An 8,866-nucleotide genomic window follows, 5' to 3' on the forward strand; every position below is an offset into this window, starting at 1 on the left:
AGAATTATTGTTAGGTTCCTCTATTTGTTCTCGCCTCTTTAATGCTTTACTTAATGTTGTTCTACTAATGTTCAATGACTTACTTGTTTTTCTTATCAAACGATCTTTTTTTATTTTCTTGCTCATTATGGTTGATGTAATGACACGTCAAGTAGCATTAGAATCTTTACTACGTGATTTTGAACCAATAGATTGATATGCATCAAATAGATTTCTAACAATAGTTCTTTCACTGTTACTTTCAGATGATCTTAGGCCTAGAATTTTCATTGTCTCTCTAAAATTCAAATTTTTAATCATTTGAACAATTAATTGAAATCTTGCAGTTTGATTTAAGTTTTTAAAATAGTTTTGCCATATTCTTTTAACCATTCTCCTACAAGTTCGTTCATTCATTTTATTGGGCATTGACTTCAATATATTCTCATCAATGTCAATTAGATACTTTGGTTTCCTACAAATGATTCTAGGAGGTGTTAACATCGGTGCATTATGTACATTCAATTCAACAAGTAGAGAAGGTATAATATGTTCATCATTTAATTGATTATTCAATGTAGTATCTTCTTCAATTGCATTAGGTTCAAACAGTAAATTATCAAATGTTTCTTCTTCAATTGCATTAGGTGCATTATATTCGTTTGGTAAATTGAATTGAGATGTTGAGGTTGACATACCTTCTTCTCCCATTGTTCTTGTGTCATGCAATTTCTTCATACACTGCCTTTGTCTTTCCTTTTGAGCCTCTCGTTGTTCCATCGTTCCTCGCTTGTTCTTTCCCATGGTTGAGATCGGTTGACCTAAATAGAATCATATTACATATATATGTAAAGAAAAGTTCAAAAATAAATAAATAACCATAAGTATGCATCTTATCACTATTTTTTGGAACCAAACTATTAAACAATCACAATTTAATCATTTGAAACCACATAAAAACAAAAAACTAATAAAAACAACAATTCAATCATTTGAAATCATGCAAGAAGCAAAAAATTCACTTACTTTTATGTATACAATGGTGATAGAAGTGCAGACACAGTTCAAGTGGGGCCTTCAACGACCTCAAAAACTTCTTTTGAGGCCGTTGAGGCTCTTGGGAAACTAAAACTATGTCTCTAAACCGTGTACGTGCTACATTGATAACCATGTACGCACTGCTAAGCCATAAAATCTTGGCAAGCCCAACGGTATTCTTGGCTGATAAGTAGCACGTACGCGCTACTAAGCCTAAAAATGTTATCCCAGGGGTATCAAATAATGGGAATAGTACCGCTTATGAGTAATAAGTACCACATATGCACTACTAAGCGTTAAAAAAGTTATGGAAGGGGTATGGAGGAAGGGAGAGGGAGAGAGGGAGAGAAGAGGGGGGGAAGGGAGAGAGAGGGAGAGGAGAGGGGAGAGGGAGAGAGAGGGAGAGAGAGAGAAGAAGAGGTGGGGTGGGAGAGGGAAGAGAGAGAAGAGGGGAGGTGGAGAGGGAGAGAGAGGGAGAGGATGAGGGAGAGTGAGGGAGAGAGAGGGAGAGAGAGAGGGAGAGAGGGAGAGGAGAGGGGGAGGAGAGGGAGAGAGGAGGGAGAGAGAGGGAGAGAGGGAGAGGAGAGGGGAGAGGGAGGGAGAGGGAGATGAGAGGGGAGAAGGGAGAGAGAGGGAGAGGAGGAGAGAACATGGGGGGAAGGGAGATGTAGAGGGAGGGAGAGAGGGAGAGAAGAGGGGGGGAGAGAGAAGAGAGAGAGAGAGAGAGAGAGAGGAGAGAGAGAGGAGAGAGAGAGAGAGAGAGAGGAGAGGGAGAGAGAGGGAGAGGAGAGGGGGGAGAGGGAGATAGGGAGAGAACATGGGGGGAAGGGAGAGGTAGAGGGAGGGAGGGAGGGAGGGAGGGAGAGAGAGAGAGAGAGAGAGGAGAGAGAGAGAGGGAGAGAGAGGAGAGAGAGAGAGAGAGAGAGAGAGAGGGGGGGGTGGGAGAGGGAGAGGAGAGGGGAGAGGGAGAGGGAGAGAGAGGGAGAGGAGAGGGGAGAGGGAGAGAGAGGGAGAGAGGGAGAGAACATGGGGGGAAGGGAGAGGTAGAGGGAGGGAAAGAGAGAGAGAGGGTGGGAGAGAGAGAGAGAGAGAGAGAGAGGAGAGAGAGAGAGAGAGAGAGAGAGAGAGAGAGAGAGAGAGGTGAGAGAGGGGAGAGAGAGGGAGAGGAGAGGGAGAGAGAGGGAGAGAGGGGAGAGAGGAGAGGAGAGGGAAGAGGGAGAGAGAGGGAGAGGAGAGGGGAGAGGGAGAGAGTAGAGAGAGAGAGAGATGAGAGATGAGAGAGAGAGAGAGAGAGAGAGAGAGAGAGAGAGAGGGGAGGGAGAGAGAGGGAGAGAACATGGGGGGAAGAGAGAGGTAGAGAGGTAGAGAGAGAGAGAGATGAGAGAGAGAGAGAGAGAGAGATGAGAGAGAGAGAGAGAGACGAGGAGGAGAGAGAGATGAGAGAGAGAAGAGAGAGGAGAGAGGAGAGAGAGAGAGAGGGGGGAGGACGAGAGGGCGAGGAGGGAGAGGAGAGGGGAGAGGGAGAGAGAGGGAGAGGAGAGGGGAGAGGGAGAGAGGGAGAGAGGGAGAGAACATGGGGGGAAGGGAGAGGTAGAGGGAGGGAGAGAGGGAGAGAAGAGGGGGGAGGGAAGGTAGAGAGAGAGAGAGAGAGAGAGAGAGAGAGAGAGAGAGAGAGAGAGAGAGAGAGAGAGAGAGAGAGAGAACATGGGGGGAAGGGAGAGGTAGAGGGAGGGAGAGAATACATGATAAAAATCCAAGAGGAAGTTGTAGATAAGAAATAAATTCACTTACTTCTATAGAAGTGTAGACACAGTTGCAGTGGGGTATGGAGGGAGAGAAGAAGAGAAAGAGGGATGGGGTATGGAGGAAGGGAGAGAGAGAGAGAGAGAGAGAGAGAGAGAGAGAGACCTTGTATGTGTTTGAGAGGGAGAGATGATACACTTACATGTGTATATATATGTTTAATATATTATATGTATATAAACATATTATATATACAATGTCATATTATACACATATTATATATTACATATATTATATGAATATACACATATTATAAATAGAATATAATATTATACAATAGCACATACACGCTGTTTATAGTAAAGATAGTGCGTACGCGTTGTTTAATGGGAAACACATGCGTACGCGCTTCTTACACTATAAATACCCCGTACACACTTTTTAAACCGTACGTACCCCATATGCACTTTTGACTTTTTAGGCTTGGAAATAGGCCTAGATGAAAAAGCTACGGATTGGAAGTTTGATTTCCCTCCATTTCTCTCATTTTTGATGTGTTTTATTTTATCAACTTGAACAACAATAACATATTATTATTGAATTTCTTTTACTAGTGTCTCCATAGTTTTCACAGACATAGGTGCACCATTTTTTGAATAACTTTTGATATACGTATCCAAATTTAAAAAACTTTATATATTATTGTAGTGCACTTGATTATTTACAATTTAAAAAAAAAAATTGTATTTTCGATTTGTTTAGTGCAACTTATGCTTCACGCACAAACAAGTACCGAATTTTCAGGATGTGCTCGATTGGAAAAATCATAAAAAAAAATACTCAACAAAAAATTACAAAAAAATACACATCTTCTAGTGCTTACTCTTAGCTATCTTTCTGCCAAAGGATTTGTCAAAATACTAAATCTAACTATGACTTTTTTGATGCGCACGTCAGACACTATGTTATGTTTTTCAGAAAAAAAATAGGGCCTGTTTTTCATGCGCGAAGGATTTGACCCCCTTAATCTTATCCAATTTTGAAAAAATTTAGTAGTTTAGAAACTAGATTCAGAGTACTACAATATTTGTTGTTTGATTATCTTCATATCTTGAGTGGATGACTTTCAAATTTTGCCTCTAATTTCAGGTTCACCTTATTTCAGAAAAAAAGTGTCCACTTATACCCCCCTTTTTGACCATCATCTTTGTGCACTTACCCGTTTGTGACACTCATTCAAGTGGTCTTACCCTTTCAAACAAACTCATACGCTTGGGCTATTATTGGCCAACTATGGAACGAGAATCTTTTCAGATAGCTAGAGCATGCAAACAATGTCAGATGCATGGGAATTTGATTCATGCACTAGCACAAGAACTTCATGCTTTGGTAACATCTTGGCCTTTCTGCCAATGGGGCCTTGATCTAGTAGGAAAGATAAATCCTCCTTCATCTAATGGTCACAAATTCATCCTTGCAGCTACAAAATATTTCACAAAATGGTTTGAGGCAGTACCTCTTACAAATAACATAGGAAAACAAATTGCTGCATTTATCTTGAACTACATCATCTGTCACTATGGAATACCAATGACCATTATCACTGATAATGGGTGACCTTTCAAGAATCAGGATGTACAAGAGCTATGTGAGAAATTCAAGATCCAACACAGATTTTCTACACCCTACTATGCACAAGGGAATGGGAAAGCAAAAGCATCAAACAAAACTATTTTAAAAATTCTCAAAAAGATAGTGAATGATGCTGGAAGAGATTGGCATATTCAATTGAGCCCTGCTTTATGGGCCTACTGTACCAATATTCACACACCAACAGGTGCCACACCTTTCTCTCTTGTCTATGGATCAAAAGCAATACTACCAATAGAAGTAGAGATACCTTCTCTACGGGTATCATTAAAAGGTCTTATCCCAGTATGAAGAACAACGAGTATCTAGATTGCAGGAGTTAGAATTGATCCATGAACAAAGACAAAATTCCTTTGATCATTTAAAGGTATATCAACAAAGAATGTGCCGAAGTAATAATTATAGGGTCAAACCATGAGTCTTTCAAGCTAGAGAACTAGTACTAAAGGAAAATCCACGCAACCAGTCAGATCGAGAAAAGAAAGGAAAGTTTGAACCAAACTGGTTAGGTCCGTTTGTGATCAAAATAGTATTTGGGTCAGGAGCATATCAGCTATCAACATAGGATGGAGATCAGCTCGACGAACCCATCAATAACATGCATCTGAAGAAATTTTATGTCTATAAAAGTAGAAAAATAAAAAATAGTGAAAAAGAAGAAAAATAAAAAACAGTGAAAAAGCAAAAAAAAATAAAAAACAGTGAAAAAAGTAGAAAAAATCCAAAACAATGAAAAAGCATAAAATAAAAAAAAGGTGAAAAAACAAAAAAATCCAAAAACAGTGAAAAAGCTGAAAATACAAAAAAAGTGAAAAAGAAGAAAATAAAATAAAAATCAAATATGAGAAAAAGTGCAATAAAAACAGATGGTGAAAACTTGGCAAACAAACGCTATCTGTCCGCTAGCTCTTCCATCTATTAGTTCATGCATCCTTCTGCTTACATTCATTCAGTGCTGTTCATATCCATAATAAAGCCTTGTACATACGCAGGCATCCCAGATGGCTCCTTGCAATGGTTTGGATCATTGGGTATATCATACTGAATTTGTTTCTAGGCTTGGGGCAAAATCCTGCTGGGGGCAAAAATTCTGATCATTTTGAGCTTAATAAAACAGGGAGAACGATAGTTAGACAACCCTTATCAAGGGAAAACTGAGACACATCCAATGTTCAACATGAGATCAAATTATCAACCATCAAGCTATCACAAAGTCAGTCTAAGCACATCACACACTTTTCAATGGATGATATCTTTTGGATAATGATTTTAACATGCTTGTTCAACTTTTCTATCTTGATTTTCGCTATCATGATTTTTGAGTAACTCCAGGAAGTCTCTGACTAGAGGAACAAGGAAGGAACATGATATTTTTCTTGTCTACTGTCTATAAATTAATCATTAATATGTGCAAATTTGTCTCAGGACATGATCTCGGAGTATCATCGAAGACATTTCCGATTTGCACATTGAAATGGTTAATACTGCATGTTTTACGCAAGCAAAACTCAGGTCATCTCGGTTCAATTATACCTCGATACTTGTGCTAACTTGCAATATCAAAATCCAAGAAAGTCATGCTCAGGTCATCATGGTTTAAATATACCATTGATGTTTGCACTCACTTCCCACATTTAAAAAAACTCAATGATGACAAAATGCAATAACCCGGTGACGGGTCCGGTCATAGCTTTGCATTTCATTTGCATTGGCATTTGCATTTAGCTTGCATTTAATTCTTGCATGGGATCCTGCATGCTCACTTTATCCAAGGTTAAATCTATCGCAGGAATCATCAAGGCATCATCATAAGTGTATACGCAATCAGAATGATAAATCATCTCTCTCCAGATATTATTGACTCAGCGAAAATCTTATACTCTGCCCTCAACAGAACCAAAATTAGCATATCTAAATTTTCCTTCAACTTGTATCAACAAACTGTTAGTTCTTTATCCAATCAACCTTATCAATTCTATCAATTGATCGCATCTAAATTGATCCTATCATGTCTTATACAGGATGTATCTTTCCTGAAACCAGATGTTCTGATCATGTCTTATACAGGATATATTGTTCCTGAAACCAAACGCTTTGATCATATTTGTCTTATACAGGAGGTGTCATTCCTGAAACTAGACTGAATCTTGATCTTATCAATCTAATCAATCAAGCTTTATCAATAATCAAAAACCACATTACCGTGATCGTAGAACTCGCATTTTCATTAACCACAATTGCAAAAATCAAATCATTTCTAACCGAGATATCAATTTTGCAAAAAGTCACACACTCTAAATGTCAATTATCTCAATTGATCTCCTGAGGGGGCATCATCATATCGCAATTTATCAATCAATGTCTGGGGCATCCTATCGAACCGATATCATCATCAAAATGAGATTATTCTTTGAATCAACGCGTTATCACACCTCACTTCAAAGAGGGGCAAAATATTTACACCTAAAAATGGTCTAAAGATATTTAATTAAATAAGCAATTATTTAATTAAGCCCCCTCCCTAATTTAATTGAATTCATTAGCAATTTGATTAAACTTTCCCTTTCATCTACTTATTAATAAATTTAAGGATTTATTTAATAGGTTCATTTTCATAGTCACCTTTGATTAATTAATTCAAATTAATTAATCTTCCCCGTATTTCAATAAATTCTTCTAATCCTCTAATTAATTAAAACAAATCAATTTATGAGTTGTTGAGAATTAATTAGTCTTTTCCTATTATTTGAATTTTTAAATTCAAATTACCCACATGCCGCTTAACTTCTAACCACCTAACCTAACCATCCCTCTAACCTAACCCATTCCACCTAACCTTGGGTTTAACTAACCCTATCCTATCTTGCACATTCTAACCTCCTTATCCTAACCTCCTATGGTGTGGATATTTTCTTCTTGAGACACACAACACTTTGGCCACATGTCTCCTCTCTTGGACACTTGCCCTTTTATGAACAAAGCTCCTTAACACTTGTCACCACATAGATGACAAGTGTCTCCTCCTCCAACCTCTTCTCCAATATCCTCCAATTTCACCCTTGATATCTTCAAACTGAATCTTGACCGTTGATTCCTGCCACCTCATCCTTGGCCTTGGAAATCCTATAAATATCCCTCATTTTAGAGCAATAACGATCCCATCTCATTTCATCTTATGTATTGTTACTATAGGCATATCATTTGAGTGTTGTTGTTTTAAGCAATTGGATCTTAGATTTAGTTTAATTTGATCATTTTCTAGCATAATTGTTGAATCATGTAGCTTAATCAATCTCTTTTCTAGCTTAATTGCATCATCATCCTAGCTTAATCATGCATATCATTAGATTAATTAGTCTCTTGGATCAATCTAGCATAATATATCTCATCTTTGCATATCATTATCATTTCAAATCCTCCGTCTAGGTGTAGTCAAGTCATTGGGATTTCTTATCCAGATCTAAGAGAAAATCCATACTCGCATCTCTTAGGAGGCGATAGGTTGCTTTATCATGGTTCATCTTTGTTTGCTCAATTTTTTTCTAACCATGCTTTTAATGATCTATTGAGTGTTTTGTGTTGCAGCTGCAGGTATCACACTTCACAGGCATGACATAAATACATATTGAGATGAGATTGATAGGCTCATGCAATGAGATGTGGGTGCTTATGTAGGCATTTTACCTTACCTTTGTCATCAACATCGTTTCCTTGTTCAAGAGATACATATATCTTTTTGGCTTGGAAACATAAGTCAAATAATAAATTCTCTAAAAGTATTTGATGAATCAAATCATCTAGTTGTAAGATTCTAGTATTCTGGAGAGCATCTAGCAAGACAAAGTAGAAGTGAGTGTTATCATGCACTGCATGTTGCTCTCCATGACTATTAACAACACTAATGGCATCGTCTAGCAATTGTGACATTCACTAGATCCTATAAATCTACCACTATTTCACTTACTCAAGTAACATGAAAAAATGATACCTTTTTTTTCCTTCTATGAGAATTGACAAGAGAGAAAACATCAATGCACTATAAAACAAGTGTAAATATAAACTTACAAGGAACAAATAAAATTCCAAAGTCATCCTATGTGTACATTTACTCACTTCTCCAACAAATGCAGACAATGAACTTGCATTGGATCAACCCTCCAATGCATACATTTCAAACATCTCCTTGTTTAAAAATATGATTGCAACATTGTGAGATTTTGCCAAGATCTAGGGCTCAATGAAAAATACAATAGAGAGACAAAATATTGATAGAAATAAACTGTATTCTATCAAGAGAAAATAATGATCAACTAGATCATCAAACGTTACATACAATGAATATGAGCCTGCTTATATAGGCAAGGCTATATGGATATGTGAGCACACAAACATGACATGTGGCTCAATAAGAAACAAGGGTAGGTAGGAAATAGGTGTGGGTAGGTAGGAGAAACAA

This window comes from Cryptomeria japonica, chromosome 11, assembly GCF_030272615.1.
Source record: "Cryptomeria japonica chromosome 11, Sugi_1.0, whole genome shotgun sequence".
In the NCBI taxonomy this organism is placed as follows: domain Eukaryota; kingdom Viridiplantae; phylum Streptophyta; class Pinopsida; order Cupressales; family Cupressaceae; genus Cryptomeria; species Cryptomeria japonica.